Below are 18,480 nucleotides of genomic sequence, written 5' to 3' on the forward strand. Positions count from 1 at the left end.
AGTGCGTAATGTTACCGATCTTCAGGTAGCAGAACTTTCGCAAACAACATGACGACTTAACGTGTGATCATGTTGTTACTATTTCACTATGACTGGGAGGACTAATTTACCGGTAAATTGGTAAATGTGGGCATTCATGTGTCAATGTCATTGTTGTGACATCACAACAATGAACTGTGTTTTAGTGTAGTTTCAATGCTTGTCTTTTTGGACTGGGGAGACCAAATTTTTTAAATTTAATTATATAACCTCTTCAAAAGTTATATTTGATATGAGATTAACCTACATTTAAGATTCTAGTAATTGGCCTGATTTCAATAAACAATGACAGATGTATTGCAATAAAACAGTGCATCAGTATATGCAAAGTAGCATGCATGTCTAAAAGCCCTGATGAAACGTATTATTGTGGAATTTTTTACCCTATTCCATGTAATGTGACTGACAGCAAAGCAAAGAGGAAGTCACAGCACTGTTTCTGGATGACATAGTCTTTCCAGTCCTGCTGCACCGGAAATGTGTTGGTTTAGACTCTAGTTGGTTTCTGATTCACAGAAAGCACAGCTATTAAAACAGACATGCAGTATTAGGTCATGTGGCCTGTAAGTTGACAAAACTCACTTTTAGCAGATACACTGAATGTATTTTATATTTACAATCATTGTTTTCTGGGAATCCAGACCAAAACTATTATGGACTGATGTTGCATTTGAGTGAATGCACTCTAAAATGTGCCTCCATATACCTCATGTGACTGACTATAGAGTAGTAAATTATTGTTAATGTTATACTAAAGTCTATTACTATTTTAAGGGCATTATCCCTTTGATGTGTGTCATCCATATGTCATGTTGCAATAGGAAATAAATCAACACTGCACTTGCCAAATTATTTAATGGGACATTAGACAGTGGGTAATTAAACTTCATAAATGCAGGTCTTATCAAAAGCCAACCTAAAATATGTCTCCATGCAGTGCAGAGGAGTGTCAGAAAAGTCTACAAATATAATTTTAAGCATCAGTATGCTAAATGATGTCATTCCTCTTGAGTTCTCTGTGCTCTTAAGAGGGATTTTTGGAGCCAACAAAATTGTTAGCACATTGTCTACAACATATGTTGGCATAGACAGTAAATAGGACAGTTCCAGTACATCTCATACACATTAAAAGCATTAAGCAAATAAATCTCCCTGAAAGTCTGGATCAGTGGTTAGAAAGCATTTGAAAAGAGGAAGGGGGGAGGAAATAAGTGTTTCTTTTGGTTAAGGAAGTCGTCTGGAACTGCGTTAGGACCCTGCTGCTATATTGCTCTCCACCTCACAAAAACCCAGCTGGAAAAACTCCAGCTCCATACAGACCCAGACCCACAGAGAGCATTACAAGCCTAAGGGGGACGGCAGCATCATGCAGATCAGCCATGGGGGACAGCAAAAGCTAAAATACTTCACAGTACAGTCATCTTTGCTCCATAAACATGTAACAACATTTGCAACACCAAAACATGTAATGCACAAACTTGTATTTCCACCAAAACAGTTCCACCATCACAGTGGCTCAGTGCAAAGCACCTCAACCTGTGCCTTTCTGTGTGGAGTTTGTATGTTCTCCCCATGTTGTGTTGGTTTCTGCTGGGTGCTATGTTTACTTACAATCCAAAGACATACAGATCAAGTGAATTGTAGACTCTAAATTGCCCATAGGTGTGTGTGTGAATGCGTTTGGCTGTGTGCGCTAGCCCTGCGATGGACTGGCAACATATCCAGGGTGTTTCCATGCCTTTAGCCCGAGACAGCAGGGACAGGCTTCACACAGGGACAGGCTCCAGCACTTCTCGCAACCCTACAATGGATGAGCGGCTATAGAATATGGATGGATGTTAACTTGCTTTCTCCAGCGGAACCCAAAAGATTTTTTTTTTTCCCCCAGTAGGCTGTTAACCGTTGCACCCAAATCAGATCAGTCCAAATCTTGAACACCCATTCATTGAAAAGATCTGACTGAGAAGAATAATTCGCTTAAGAATCGGACGTTGCTACTTCTCTTATGAACTCTCATGACCACGCCAAGGAGAGCTAGGATAAATGTCAGGATTTTCAGTTAATAATGCCTTAAATTCTGCTCTTATCATTTCAGATGACTTGGAATATAGTACACAAGTTGGACTGATCACTTATGTATTTGGGTCAATGACGTATAAGGATTTTCAACAGGCCAATTTTAAAATGACCAAAATAAGTATATCTATTGCAATTGTTCAAACATTAAGAATGTTGTGTACACATAAATTCATATTAAAAATTTTAATTAAGTGATTTTAGTGTTTTTTTATCTAGATGAATTCGCCGTGGCCTAGAAAAATGTCATGTGGTGCAACCGTGATTTATCTTAAAATTCATAAATTTTCCTTAACCTGAATAACATTTTTAACAAGTTCTCAGTAATATAAAGTGTTAAGAAATAAATGATTTGCATTTGTTGTGATTTTTTATAATGATCTCATATTTTTGTTCTTCAATGTCACAGTCACCTTCTTAAATGTAAATAAAGCCTTATTTTTCCTGTAAATCGCATAAAACTGATAAAAATGTTTAAAAAATATCATTCACTTAAGCATACTGTATCAGTGATTAATATTTCAGTCACATAAATTAAATATTTTATTTTTAATTGAATACAGTAATTGCTAGGTTTGTATGGGCTGAAATATGTGCCACCAGAATCTGAATTTGAACCCTTTATATTTGAATTTGAATGGCTAAACTTGAATAATTGCATTGAAAAACTGAATTTGAATCACATAATTTGAAATTGTATTGTTTAATTAAAATTGAATTTATTCAAAAACTGAATCTGAATTGTATCATTTGAAATTGAATTTATTCGTTTGGAACTGAAGTCCAATAAAATTTGATCCTCACTGAAAATTAAACTCTCTATATATCTTCACATTCACTTCTCACAATTCAGATTCAGTTCTCAAATTCAATTTCAAGTTACTGAGACAGACATCCGGGTAGTTGGAGGATGAAGGAAGAGCAATCGAGCGCAGATCGATAGATAGCGTTCATTGGCGCACAGGACTCCTCTTGGGCCAATCAGCACCAATGTTTTGGAGCACAGGGCGCTACCCGCCATGAAACAAAGAAGAAGTGCTGCCTGACTTAGCGTGACCACCACCATGGATTCGGCTGGGACAAATACGGTAATGACATTTTTTTTACGATCTAACGATCTTTTGTTTAACTGTTGTTAATGTTATAGCTATTTTGTAGAAACAGGGAAATTAAATCTTTCTCCCGACGTTGCAAACACAGTAGCTATAATCCCACGCTTTTATGGTAGCCTACTAGCTCTGGTAACAACATTTTTGCCTGGTGTTTATTATTTCTAAGCGCTTGCCTCTTCCTCCGGTGAAAATGTTGTTGCAAACGTAGCTAGTGTTAGCCGCGCCAAGTAGACTGGTCATGTCTTCATTGTGATTTTTTTTTCCCGATAACTTCTCCTCGTGGTTGTCATTGTCAGAGTAACGTTACTGCTTACTGAGAGAGAGAGAGAGAGAGAGAGAGAGAGTAGTAAGCGTGTAAGTTATGTGTCGCTGTGTTTGGCAGGTGCTAGCATAATGTAAGGCCATAAACTTCAGGGCAATTACACCATAGCACTAGCCCTATTCATTTGAATTGAATGCATAAGTTAGCTAATTCCGTTTGACTAGAACACAAAAATAGCACATTTACACTTCGAAAGAAAGCTGATACAGCTTCCTGCACAACAGAGCAGTGCAAGTGGCTGATGCCATCACATGTAAAAAGGTAAGGTGACACTGTATTTTTGGACACTGTGTAACTGTAGGCTAAATTATGATGTTAAATTAATGTTTATATTGTGCCCCTTTGGTTACTTCATCAGGCAGATTGCTTGTCTTCATCTACATTTCATCTTCTTTTAGGGATTTTCATTATATTCCATCATACCTAATGTTGGGGATTATTAAATTATTTCTATTCTATATTCTGCCTTAATATGTGTAGCTTGTGACAATGTGGTCCGTCACAATTTCCCTGTTGGACAAAGAGAAGCTAAGACAGCAAAGACCCACATAAACACAGTTTGGCATCTCAATCCTGTGATGATAGCCTTACCTGTTTTGCTCACAGCCATAGGATAAACGGCAGATTTATACTGCATATAGATATGTTATGGTTATGGACCACAGAAATGTGGACTTAATGATCTTCTTTGTGTTAACTTATTTTCAGATTCCTGCTGCTCCAGTAGCTCTGATCGACTTCTCCTCTGCTAAAGCCAAAAAAAAAAGCTTGACCGCTCTATTGATGGCAGGACAACTGAAAACCAGGTTGGGAAATCACTTCATGCCCAAGAGTGAAGAGAGGGTCAGAAACATATGCTAGTTTTTTTGAGACTTTAAGCAAAAACTGTCCAAGGAGTGCAGCACTGATGGCTAGGGAGCCTTACTACAAAGAATTCATCCCCAAATCTAGTATGCTTCCTAAAACTGTTCTTGAATACAGAACACCAGAGACTCTGCAGCTACCCCCAAAGAGCTTGGAGAGCTATGCCAGGTATTCCACCTAGAAGAGCTCATCATGTCCCAGGTCCAGGCTGTAGAGAGGGCAACTCGAAGTCAGAGTGCATGCAGGATTTGGTTTAGGCAAAGAGCTGGACGTATAACTGCTTCCAAGCTGAAACAAGCTATTAAGACCAACCCACAGCAACCATCCAAGAGCTTGATCAAGGCCATATGCTACCCAGAAGCATATAGGTTCACCACAGCCGCTACAAGGTATTTAGGGTTTGAATTAGGGTAAGGCAGAGGTAAGGCACGTGTAAACAGTGTTTATGTCCAGAAAAGAAACACTGACAACAAAGGGTATAATTTGGATAAAAAGAAGCTTGTCTATTAAGTAAATGTATCTTACTGGTGGAATATTAAATGAAATGTATAGTAACACATTGCTTTGGTGCACGTTAGTTATTAGTTATAGGGTTATAAGACTATGGTTATGCAGGAGTAGAACTAAGTATAGGGGTTAGGGAAATGGCATTTAAATCACTGAACTGGCTCTACACATCCAATACTAAGTAATCATTTCCTTTTCATGTTTTGCATGTGTACTGTGTACAGTTATGGATGCAAACATGAAGCACAAGCCAGAGGAGTCTATGAGAAGCTGATGGGTCGGGAGCATGCAGGCTTCTCCTGTATGGACAGTGGTCTCTGGCTGAACCCCAAGTGGCCATACATGGGGTCCTCCCCTGATGGGATTGTTGCTTGTGACTGTCACTGAACTGGCATCTGCGTAGATTAAGGTAATATTACAGTCTCTGTTGTAGTAAAGTCCCTAAATCTCGAGTCTGAGTCGTGTCTCAAGTCCTAAACTGAGCAAAAAGGCAGAAAATATATTTGTTAATCTATTGTTCACGTGTCCTTCTCTTTGTGATTTTAGTGTCCACACTCTCACCAAGATGAAGCCAATCTGCGCTTGTGTGCTGGGGAAAAGGGCTTCTGCCTCATCAATGATGGGGATAATCTCTTCCCCTTGATGTTCGTAATAGCTTACTGCTTGTTGACTTTTAAAACGCGCCTTAAGACATATCTTTTATACAAGCTTTTTTATAACATATGGTATTGAGTTTTTAATGCACTTTATCTGTATGCGGCTTGTTTGTTGTGTGTATTGTCTTATGCAGTGACCTGTATATTGCTTGTGAGGTGACCTTGGGTGTTATGAAAGGCACCATTAAATAAAATGCATTATTATTATTATAATGTCATGCTGGACCGGACACATGACTACTACTACCAAGTTCAGGGACAGCTTCACATTGTAGACGCTGAGTACTGTGATTTTGTTGTGTGGAACCACAATGACATTTTTGTTGAAAGGATTTTGCCCGATCTTGAACTTTGGGATGATGTTATCCCTAAAGTTGAGTGCTTTTTAGAAACGGTATACTCCAGAAATACTGGGACAGCAAGTTACAAACTCACATGTATAATGTAATGAAAGGATCTAGGCACTCTACATTTTGACTATTGTTATGAGTGTGGTCTTTGTGAGTTCTGGTTGTTGTATAATTTAAATGAAAAGATTAAATGCCATTGAGAAGACAGAATTATACATGGTGGTTTATTTACAAGATTAGATTTTTCAACAATTGTTATAATAACAAGAACATGGTGTGCAATAACAGATTAGAATCCATTTCATTACATATAATACATATAGCCAGTACAATTGGACTAGTGGATAAAAGTATTACACTTGTTGAAAACATATTAACAGACTGATATGTGTCGGGGCTCAGGTACTACTACTCCCTGTCCTCTTACTTATCATCATCAGAGCCAAGAAGCAGGTATCAGGTATTGGACACTACATGTGTGAGGGCTCAGGTACTGGACTGACTGATTATTATCCCTCCTCCTTACTCCAATGGGACAACAGACTCGAAAGATTAGACAAGCTTAGGGCAACCTAAAAGCCCCAATGAAGTCCATATTAGACTACCGGTAACTTAATAAGCATTACTAAGTAAATGAGCATTTAATGACAACCTAATGCTATATAAACACAGGCACAAAAAACACGTTGGCTAGCTAACATACCTCCGACGAAGTGGTCGCTGCAGACACGGGCATTAACAGACTCTGCTCCTCCCGACCGCAGACGTACGTTAAAAATCGAGAAATCTACTCTATAAAAACCCTTTCCCTTTTCTCGATTAGAACGATTGAGCAGCCGTGAACTACACAAAACATTGGCATTTTGGCAGACGGCAGATCCTCAGCTATTTCACTTCCTGCCCTCCATCTGAATTGCGCGCTCGCGATGCAGCAGCGTGACGCCACGTGAAACCAACCAATGAACGCTATCTATCGATCTGCGCTCGATTGCTCTTCCTTCATCCTCCAACTACCCGGATGTCTGTCTCAGTAACTTGAAATTGAATTTGAGAACTGAATCTGAATTGTGAGAAGTTAATGTGAAGATATATAGAGAGTTGAGGATCAAATTTTATTGGACTTCAGTTCCAAACTAATAAATTCAATTTCAAATGATACAATTCAGATTCAGTTTTTGAATAAATTCAATTTTAATTAAACAATACAATTTCAAATTATGTGATTCAAATTCAGTTTTTCAATGCAATTATTCAAGTTTAGCCATTCAAATTCAAATATAAATGGTTCAAATTCAGTTTCTGGTGGCACATATTTCAGCCCATAGGTTTGGTCGCACCACATGATGAGTGGTCGCTCCAAATGACACGAAGACCTCATATAGTCACAAATATATTTAAAGAGATCAATAAATGATAAATTCCATACAAAAAAATAGATTTAAAACAGATTTTATTAAAATTTCACAGAATTTTCATGAACACAAACATTTCATAAACATTTTTGTTTTTCTAAAACTCATCACAAACATTTATAAGTGCAGCACACATTCATGGCTTTGTTTTGAACATTTCATTTAACTTGACAATCATCATGATGCTGATGGGTATTTGGAATGTCCACGTGAAAGTGAGGTACATGGTGTTAACTGCAAGCATTTATTAAACCCAGTTATTTCTGAACTTTGTCCAATCTTGACTGCTCAACTTAGAGTAGCGTGAGGTTGCTGGCTCAGGTTCTGAGATGACAGCATGAACATCTTTTTTACAGTAGAAAATGACATCTGGAGTTTGTGGCCACATGAATAAGTTCTTTTCACCCACCTGCCGCATGGAGCTAACCTGGACTTCCTCTCGCACAACCTCAAGGACCTGGCCTACATATGGAAGATCATCATAGGTTACGATCACAAACTTGCCACTCAAGTCTTGAAGACTAGCTTGTTCCCTTGGAGGCTCAGGTGCGCTTGAGGGATCCTCAGTGTGCCACATGGTGTCCCTCAGGTCTACTTTCACTGGCTGGTAACATAGGCATGTCTTCATTTCAGCATGCTTGCAGAAGCATGTCACCTCCCTATGACTAATTTGTGCAGCTTGTGAAGACAAAACCTGGTGTATCTTTAAGGTGCCCCTCACAGCCATCAATTTGCCTGGAATCAGCTCATCATACTTTTGAATGCTCTCTTCGCTTATCCAATGGTGCGTAATAGTTGACCCTGATTTTTTGGCCAGCATCTCATAAAAGTCCAGTGGAGTCTGCAGCTCGACTCCTCGTTGAACGCAGAGATCTGCATCCCTCTTTACGGCACCGCCAATGCCATCGGGGGCACCCTTTCCATGGGACTTTTCTGAATAATTCCATGTAACATGCTTGAACCCAGAAAGGAAAGGCACAGTACTAAGGAGGTAAAAGTTTGCTTTGTTCCTGTACTGTGTAACGGGTCCATCACTGATTATGTGTAGAACTGTAATCTGTGGGCAGGTTCCCCAAAACTCTTTCAGTATGGGCTCCAGGATTGCCCACACTGCCCGCTCATGATGGCGGAGGCTGTCTGACAGTGTTGCATTTGGTGCCATGGACTGTGTAGAGGACAGAAGTGTGTATTGTGGCCTGCTTTCGGCTGCCTCCAAAATGATAAGCTTGTATTTCTGTACTCACCTTGCAGGCATAGTTTTCCAAAAAATCAATGTGAAGAACAGTTTCAAATTCAGTTAGATTTTGTTTTAGGTCACAAAACTGTTCTGTTTGGTGGATCCAGTTGAATTGATGTATGGCTAAAGCTTCTAGCTTTTTGTTGAACAGCTCTTTTAAGTTTTAAGAATGTTTTAACATACCTTTCTCTTATCATAGCAAGGTACTCAGCTCTTGCTGCAGGGTCAGAATTAATATGGCGTAGCTTTTTACTTTGCTTGGCAGTGCAAATCTTCTGGTAAAATAGATGAAAACAGTTATAAATATATAAATACATAAATAAACAATGAATGCATAATTACCAAAGTGAAATTACATTCTCTAAATTATATTTTTTGTATTTTTCTCATGATATTGTACAAAGATAAAACATAAACCATTGTGTCTTAAATATTAGAAAAAATTACTAAAATGACTGCATAAATATCTATTCCAAATAATACTAAAATAAAGTACTTTACGTATATAAATCATTAATTGAATATAAAAAGCACAAAAACTGCCAATCTAGGACATATATCTATCATGGAATACACTCTGCAATGGTCGCACCACATGATATTTGGTCGCACCACATGATATTTTCAAGTTCAGTTCAAATTTACAGGCACAGAATTATCCACCTAAATTAAACAAGCTAGCTTCCCACAAAAAGTCACTATGAAATTTATAATCAAAATATATATTTGTAGAAAAAGAATAATATTCAATGTTTTTTTGAGGTCATACCACATGATATCCAAATGTGGCAACTACATACCAGCCGTTAAAAATGAACTTTTTTTCCAAATTTGTGAGAGAGTTACAAACCTGCTTGCTGCTTCCATGGGTCCTTGGCAAACTGGTACATCATGCAACTTCCAGTCTTTGAATGGATTTCAACATAAAAGTCCCAAAGTGGTCGCTTTCTTGATGGTCGCACCACATGATATTTCATAAAACCGACACCATCGGACAAAGTTTGTTTGTATATTATGATGGAAATATAAATACAAATGCTTTGCAATTTTGTTCAGGACTACAAAACACTTTGGAAATAATGCCGAATAGGGCATAAAATAAATTTGAATAAATTTAGAGTCATTTCAAAGATGTTTTCAAAACCGCAGTCATGGCCGGACGGTCGCACCACATGATATTTTGACACTTTAAATAACAGAACAATTACAAATAAATAAAGGTTTTTGAAAAGTTAAAGTGAGTACATATAATAGAGAGGTACTACATATATATGGTATCTTTTTATGCATTTAAACCTTTTTTTAACTGAAAAAAATGCAGTTCGACAGAAAATGTTTTGGTCATTATCTAGCTTAACACCCCCAGTCCTAATTCACTTTCATTATATGGAAAAAGAGAGGCCAGGATATTCTTCAGAAATTCACCTTTATGTCATAGGGGTTTGGAAGGACACCAGGGTGAATAAATAATGACATTTGTTTTTAGGGTAAACTATCCCTTTAAGCATTGTCTACTGCTGCTATATCTGAATGTATTGCGGAGAGACTAAGAAAGGCTTAGAAAATGACATTAACAGACACAGCTGCAAAAGCAGGGAAAATAGTGAGAACGCATTCTGAAAATAGTCTCTCGTCACCACAGTCAGCAACAGTTACCAACAAACCCAAACCCTGAGTGTCTCTGGTATAGCCTAGACACGGCAAACGGGAAGGCTAAAAGATGACCTTTAAAATCAGATTCCATACGTTTATACATTAATTCCAAAACGTTTGTATCTGGCAAATCTGGACCTGCCCACAACATGAGGTGGGTGTGATATCCACAGATCCACATGCTCACAGACAGTACAACCACATAAACACACACTCACAGGGAGCAGGAAAAGGCCAGCGCCCTACTGGATGTGGCCAGCTCCACCCCACATAACATATCCCAGAGCTATAACCCGACAAAATCAAAATCAAACACTAGTTTATACAAGTGTAGAAAAATTCCAGACTCATTTATCATGCCATTCTTGCACTTAGAGGGACCGTTCACCCAAATATTCTGTCATCATTTACTTATAATCATGTTGTTCCAAAACCGTATGACGCATTTCCGTGGAACACAAAAGATGTTAGGGAAAAAAGATGCAAATAAAATAATGATGAATGTGACTAAGACTAAAATACAACCTAACATCTCCCATTGTTTTCTATGCAAGAAAATTGAATAATTTTCTAGTTTGGGGAAACTATTTCTTTAAGTCCAAGTCTTTCATTTTCTTCAAACAGATTTCCTCCAATGCCCTAAATCTAGCTCCCAGTACACCTTTTGATCTACTTAAATGTTTCCTTCTCCTCTAAATTTGTCCTCTCTTTCATTTACTCAGTCTCTCAATCTCTTGTTGTAAGTTTTTTGTGTGTATGACAGACACAAAGAGGCCACTCATTCAGACACTGCAGTGGGAAGCGTGAGATGATTCCGTGAGAACGGCTCTTGGCAGAGTCACAGGGAGACTGGCAGCTTCCTGACTGCAAAAAGCTGATATCATTCCTGGAGACCTGGACTGGATACTAAATGATCATCCACAGAGGAAAACAATTGCCACAAATTATCTCAGCCCATCAAAACCACTAGCCTTCTTATTTTCTTAAGAAAAGGTCTAAATAATGTTATCATGATGAATTTTAGAGTGTGCACAAAGAAAACACTCAGACCATCCAACACATCAAAGTGATTGGACTATGAATTCGGTGACAGTAGGTCAAAAGTTCTGCTGCTGAAATCAGTCTGTGCTTACTGAAATTTTAACCACTGCCCCCTCAGTCAGTGGCTGAAGCTGGAAATGTTTTTGAATGTTTGGGAATTTGTGAGCTTCAGTTTTTCCAAAGGTGAATTATATTTTCAATTTTAAATGTAATACAGGAATGCATACTTTATTAACCATATGCCCTAACCCAAACCCCAATCCTAAATCTAACCATCAGTGTAGTAAAAATTCTGTTTTAGTTCAAAAATGCAATCTCTGAATGGCACTCATCATTTATGTTCCTCACATGTTCAAGTGGAAGGTGATCACCTTTGAATGAAGGCAAAAATGTTTAAAAGGGGATGGTGCTTATTAGTAATTCTGCAGAATTAACATTCAGAAGTGACAAGATGATTGATCTAGCATCACAATGATTTCTGGAAAATGTAACCCCTCCTAACAACTATTACAACAACCTTACCATGCTTACAAGTTTTTGGAATACAAAGTAGCACAGATGTAATTTATTTTGTCTGTAAATTCCAAAAAGGTTTCATGCTATAACTGGATTCCAGACACATAACATCATCCACCACTAGCACCAAACTCTAAGATATGAGGATGTATTTCAATTAAAAAGAAGAATATGCCTATCTATAAATATTACAGAGTGATCTAGTTTGCACTTGCCACTGAAAAAGCCACAGTTGCTGCAGTCTTCCTCGAAATCACAAGTCTTAAATTCAACATCAAATAAAAATGATCCTATATACTGTAGTTACATAATTTGTGTTCAGGTTCTTATTGTGAACAATACATTGATTAATTAGAGCACATTATTCCAAAGAACATATTTTTATTGTTTGTTTTTGTGATTATTAAATCAAAATTTAACAACTTGCTCTTTGTCTGAAACAAATTTACTTGTCCGCAGATTACACTTAGGCAGATAATGTTAACCAACAACCAAATTGCTATTTAAGCATTGTTTTAGCTACTTGCTTTTGGTCTTGTTCAATTCTGCTAAGGAACACCTACTTTTCACAATCCAAATAATTCATCACCTACTTTGTTTCTCTTTATGCTAAATATCATGTTTAGCAAATACATCACATTGTAGAAGTAAAATTAATTGTGAGTGGCATTTCACATCGACTTTAAGGGATAGTTAACCAAAACAATTTAATACTATCACCATTTACTAGGGGTGTAACTGTTTGAATTTCTCACGGTTCTGTTCGTATCACGGTTTAAGGATCATGGTTTCGGAAAGGTTCAGTATTTGTTTTGTTAAAAAAAATTTTTTTAAAACAAATATATATATATATATATACATATATATATATATATATATATATATATTACTGCCAAATCCAAAAGAATAATCTATTTGGTAATCACTTCACCAAGTTTGCCATTAAATAGCAATCATTGTTTTACAACAGTAACCATAGTTTAACCACGACATTTGTAGTAATACCAAAGTAACCACAAAACAAACATGGTTACTGTCATGGTTACAATATATAGCAAAATTATGGTCACTTTATAGAAAGTACAGTATTACTGTTGTAAAACCGAGGATAATCAAAACCCATGATTTCTGCTCAGTAAACAATGGTGACAGCAGTCATGGTTACTACAATTTTACTATAGTAAAACCATGGTTAATTTTTGTCAGGGTCCTTAACAAAAATAAATATAATAATTTCTCTAATTACTAAATCAACATTTAACGTAATACCTGCACTAATACGCTACATGCATCAACATAAAGTGCACTTAAACTCAACATATATTCAATATTCGTAAACTGTACATCATTATAGAAGGAATAAACTTGCTATTAGAATGCATACGAGAAGGGATGTGATAATGCTGCTTGAGTATATTAATCATACATTTAGTTATTTAGTTCTTGTTTCATGTCTGTCCAAATTAGTACTGAGTGCCTGCTTAAAAATGGGAGTGTGTGCAGTTTCGACTCACATGTGGCTCTTTCCCTGGGTGATGTTGGAGTTATTAAACATGTGTCAATGTATTAATATAATGGCATCTTAATGCCATTAATCAAATCACATTATTGACACTTGTGATAGATTACAGCCACGTGAGGAAACAGGAAGAACTTGCAAGCACATTTTAAATAAACCCTCATGTGCATTATTGACATATATTACCAGTATTCAGCACTTGTGTCGAGCGATGTCTGCAAACAGTGCCTGATTTGTAAACGTCTTTTTACCATCGCTGTTGTAATTGACTGCAAGAAGAAAATGTTCCCAGAAAGGAGAAATGCAAAGGGCTACTTTATCAGGGTTTCGTTTTCTCCACTTTCCATTTTCAACTACACACAATGCTTGCAGAACAGTGATGTCATCAAGTTGACCCACGTGAAACACAGGTAGAGCGTATCCATTTACAGATCCATTCAGGTGCATTAGCGGAGGTTGTAACTGTGTATGTTTGATGCTTTGTTTTCTTGACAAAAACATTGTGCTCCAGATGCGTCATTAAATGCTAAATATCTTTGTGTTTCACAGAAGAAACTATGCAGGTTTGGGAAGACAATTTCTTTTTCGGTGAACAACAACTTTAAACGAGAAAATGAGGTCTGCAGAAAATAACTGCTGAAGAGAAGATACACTACAGTCTCACTAAAAGATGGATAATTATTAGATCTTGCTCAAATAAATCACGCTTAAGGATCAGACAAGCAGAAACCAGCTCCCCCTTACCTAATCTTTGTGGCTTCCTGTACTTTTAAAGTATCTCTTCCAGGGCCTCTTTGATCATGAACATCATAATTTAGTATCTCACAATTCCTACAGAACATAAAGTGAAGGCATAAGAAGGTTTAAGTTTTTTCCTCTCACATCTTGATATCTGCATATAAACCAAATTAGTGTAAGAGCATAGACCAAATTGGGTAAGACTGGAATGCAACAATATTTTTTGTTGCTTGTTTTTTTTTAATGGAAAGATATATTGAGAATTATCTGCTTAAAAGCAGCTACAATCCAAACTGGGTTTGTTCTGTATTTAAACCTCAAATGAGGGAGAAATAAAACAATAAAAAACATTAAGTTTGTTCTTAAAGACAGTGAAAAACTAAACTAAATAAACTAGCTTTTGTACACCAATAAACCAACGTGTATTTGGAGGGGAGGGTAGTCCCCTCTTAAAACTATGAAACATATAATCAGTTGATCCTGTTCTCTTCTTGTTGGATTAAATGTTGAAGACCCTTAATAATATTAGAGTCTCCATAAGGAACCAACAGCCTAGGAAGTGTATGAGAATTTTTTTTTTGTTAAATTACAGGTTTTATCATTCACTGTGACAGCTAAACTAACCATCACCATGTGAGTCACTGGCTTGTTTTCAGATTGAAGTTTAACTAAACTTGATCCCTCATTATCTCTCAATTTGTATGTCCTTTTTTCATTACGCTTATCAGCTGACCATAAGAGAATGTCAAATTCAACTTAAGTCATTAAGTAATTTAATCAGATCATTCATTTCAACCACATTCATTTCTTACTGATTAGTTTGAAATCAGTGTACAGAAAACAGCTATCAATGGTGTCAGCAGGCACTAACACAGTGCTGAAAATTCAAAGCCGTCTACATCAGTGGTTCTCAACCAGGGGGTTGGGACCCACTAGGGGGCCTCAGCAAACTTCCAGGGGGGCCTCAAGATCTCTTAATATTATTTAAAATATGATACGTTATTATAATTGTATATAGATATTATAATTCAACTTACTTAAAATGTTAAACATTTAATAACTCCCTTCAACAGCTTGCTTTTTATGAAGATACAGTTCTAGATGGGGGGGGCTTCCAATATTTTCTCTGACAACTGGGGGCCTTGGAGTCAAAAAGGTTGAGAACCACTGGTCTACATGAAATTACCAACATTAAGACACTTTGGTCATGTCTGATGTTTCAGCATTGGAATATCGTATAGTGGTTGCATAAGAAATTTTGGTAAATTGCATTACAACATGCTATGGACAAAAACAACCTTTTACCAAACTATCCACTGCAAATCACGGCACACCTCTAAAATTGTTGTCCAGTGAATCATGTTCTCAGCAAAGTGTCAGATAAGTTACTTCCCTTTGACTGATGCTCAGTGCCACAGCTGGAATACTGCTGCATAAGAAAATTCTTGTGGGGCGATTTTAACATTTATCTGAGAGCAATAAGACAGAACTCTTGCATAAGGCACGAATGGGGGATAAGTGAAACACACAGACACGTTTTCATACAACATTTTGAAGGAACGCCAAAATTCGCCGCTATTACTGAACTACGTCCCATGCATCTGATGTAATTAACTCGTAAACTGTTAAAAATCATTGTGTATGTGTCCAAAGGACAATGCAAAGTGTAAGCTGCTAACTTGGCTCCTAAACAAAGATTTGGGTTTACTTCCCTCTTTTTTTAAAGAGTTCACAAAAAGGCATACAAGAGGAAGACAAAGCAGTTCTTATGCAAATATGATATGATCTTGTGCAAGTTAAACTTTCTAATAAAAATGCTATCTACCGTTTTAATAACATATTGCTATCCTAAATATTTGCTCAGAAAAGCTTCATTACAGTTTCTACCCTTCACCAAGTATATGGTCCTCTCAAAACCTAGTGAGCTATCTTCCTTAAAAATGCCCCATAAATCTGTCTTGGTAGGTAGCTCACTAGGTTTTCAATCTGAATCTTGAAAAATGGGAAAACTGAAAGATAGCCCATTCTTGAGAATTTTAAAACCTTGTCAACAAAATTACCTTTTAATACATGCATGTTCTCAGCAGGTTCTTTCTTATCATTGTGACCTTTTAATTAATTTAGACTCTAAATTTTAGAAGATTAGAGGATGGCAACAATAACAACAGATGCTATTAGTGTCATCAATGCATGTGCTGGCACTAAAGAGAGATGACCCAAACAGCAGGCTGCCCAATCCGTGTATCGTTCTTTCATTATACGTATCATTCTGCTCAATGGTGTTAACCGAACACATTTAAAACAAAATTACTCCTGCAACTGCACAAGTGTGTATAACTAACACAAATATATACGAGGCTTTACAAGCACCGTTCAAGCGCCAACTGAATTTTTCACATAAAATAAATTCACCGTGATTCACCTAAGCCTACAATGAACAACCACAAAATTCGCTGTGATCGAAAACAAAAAACATAATCGAAGTTTTAAGGACTCACCTCAACAGGTCGAAACCAGGACTGCCTTTTCCACAAGCGCATTTATAACAACATCATGTTTCTCTTAAACGCTCAGTTGATGTTATCATGAAGTTGTAGATGTTCCCTGAGGCCGTTTCCTTCTGCTTTGCGAGCCTCGTTCCATAGTTGTGTTCAAGCATGCGACCTCTCCCGGCAAAAACAAACTCCAGGAGAACAATGTGCATTGAGTTTCACATCACGTGTTCCAGCTGGGCATGCCTTTGGAAAGAGAAGCTTTGTTAGGCCTACCAACCCCTGACGTTATCCACAGAGAAAAACATGAAAGAACCGGAAATAGTTGAAATGGATAACCCAGCAAAATAAAATACAAATAAACAGATAATGACTCGATTGGCATATCTGTCAGTTTCCACTTTAGTTTAGTCCTGAATTGGTTTATTTATAATTTACTTCTTTGTTTAATAAATGCAATATTATTTTTTACATTTATTAATTATTTCTGCATACATATACACACACACACACACACAAACTACTTCACTACATTTTTTGATCCCCTACTTTCAATTTGCAGACAACACCACTGTCATCGGCCTCATCCGAGATGATGATGAGTTTGCATATAGAAAGGAGATTGAACGGCTGTCTCTCTGGAGCTGAACACGCTCAAAACGGTGGAGATGATTGTGGACTTTAGGAGGAACACCCCAACATTGTCCCCCCTCACCATTCTAAACAGCAGTGGAGTCATTCAGGTTCCTGGGCACTACCATCTCACAGGACCTGAAGTGGGAAACCCACATTGACTCCACTGTGAAAAAGGCCCAGCAGAGGTTGTACTTCCTTCGCCAGCTGAGGAAGTTCAACCTGCCACAGGTGCTGCTGATACAGTTCTACACAGCAGTCATTGAGTCTGTCCTCTGCACTTCAATAACTGTCTGGTTTGGTGCAGCTACAAAATTAGACATCAGAAGACTACAAAGGACCGTTCGGACTACTGAGAGGATTATTGGTTGCCCCCCTGCCCCCCCCCCCCTTCAATCACTCTGGGCCCCACTCATCCTGCCCAATACCTTTTCTTCAGAGCTCTGAACACCAGAACCGTCAGACACAGGAACAGTTTTTTCCCTCAGGCTATCCATCTCATGAACAGTTAAATTGCCCCATTGAGCAATACTTATGTGCAATACACAGTTAAGTCTATTTATATTATCCAACATATCCACTTCTGCCATTACATACATTGCACCGTACATAATATACTGTATTTTTTATTCTTTATATAACGGATTTGTAATAGCACTACGTGTGTATGTGGGTATGTATGAAGGTGAGTGTATGTACGTGTATGTATAATATATATATATATATATATATATATATATATATATATATATATATGAATTTGTATTATTCTTCTTTATTTTTTTAATTATCTATGTCTTGCTGCTGTTTTTGTATTGTTGTACACTGGAAGCTCCTGTCACCAAGACAAATTCCTTGTATGTGTAAGCATACTTGGCAATAAAGCTGATTCTGATGTTTTTGTGACAATTGTTTTATTTGACCAATATATATATATATATATATAATTGTCAAATAAAACAATTAAAACATCAATTGAAAGTAGTGGATCTACAAACGTTAAAGGAATAATAATAATACAAATAAAATTATGAAAATTCCATGGATAAAAACACCTGCAATAATGACCCAGTGGAATTCAATCTTATAAAGCATTCATAACCTGATGGATTTAATCTAAAACTATATTGTAAGCCATAACTAAGTTCTTAACTGTTCGTACTTGTGTATGTGCACGGTAAACAAATTCTGTAATTTTAATGGTAAAAGACTGTATAAATGCTACAGATAAAAAACGTTAATTGATTAACAAGTTATAACTGTAAAATACACAGTTAAACTTTTTATATATATTTTCAAAGACAATACAGACG

At 37.0% G+C, this 18,480-nt stretch overlaps 1 protein-coding gene across 1 annotated transcript in view; it reads right to left on the minus strand.

Moving 5' to 3' along the window:
* Nucleotides 1-16,709, minus strand: part of rin2a (Ras and Rab interactor 2a) — a 70,976-nt gene extending 54,267 nt beyond the window's left edge. The window contains exon 1 of the mRNA XM_052151515.1: nucleotides 16,541-16,709. The gene's annotated coding sequence lies outside the window, so the exon portion shown is untranslated. The remainder of the gene's footprint in view (nucleotides 1-16,540) is intronic.
* Between the last annotated feature and the right edge of the window lie 1,771 nt (nucleotides 16,710-18,480).

This window comes from Xyrauchen texanus, chromosome 20 (assembly GCF_025860055.1).
Source record: "Xyrauchen texanus isolate HMW12.3.18 chromosome 20, RBS_HiC_50CHRs, whole genome shotgun sequence".
Classification (NCBI taxonomy): Eukaryota; Metazoa; Chordata; class Actinopteri; order Cypriniformes; family Catostomidae; genus Xyrauchen; species Xyrauchen texanus.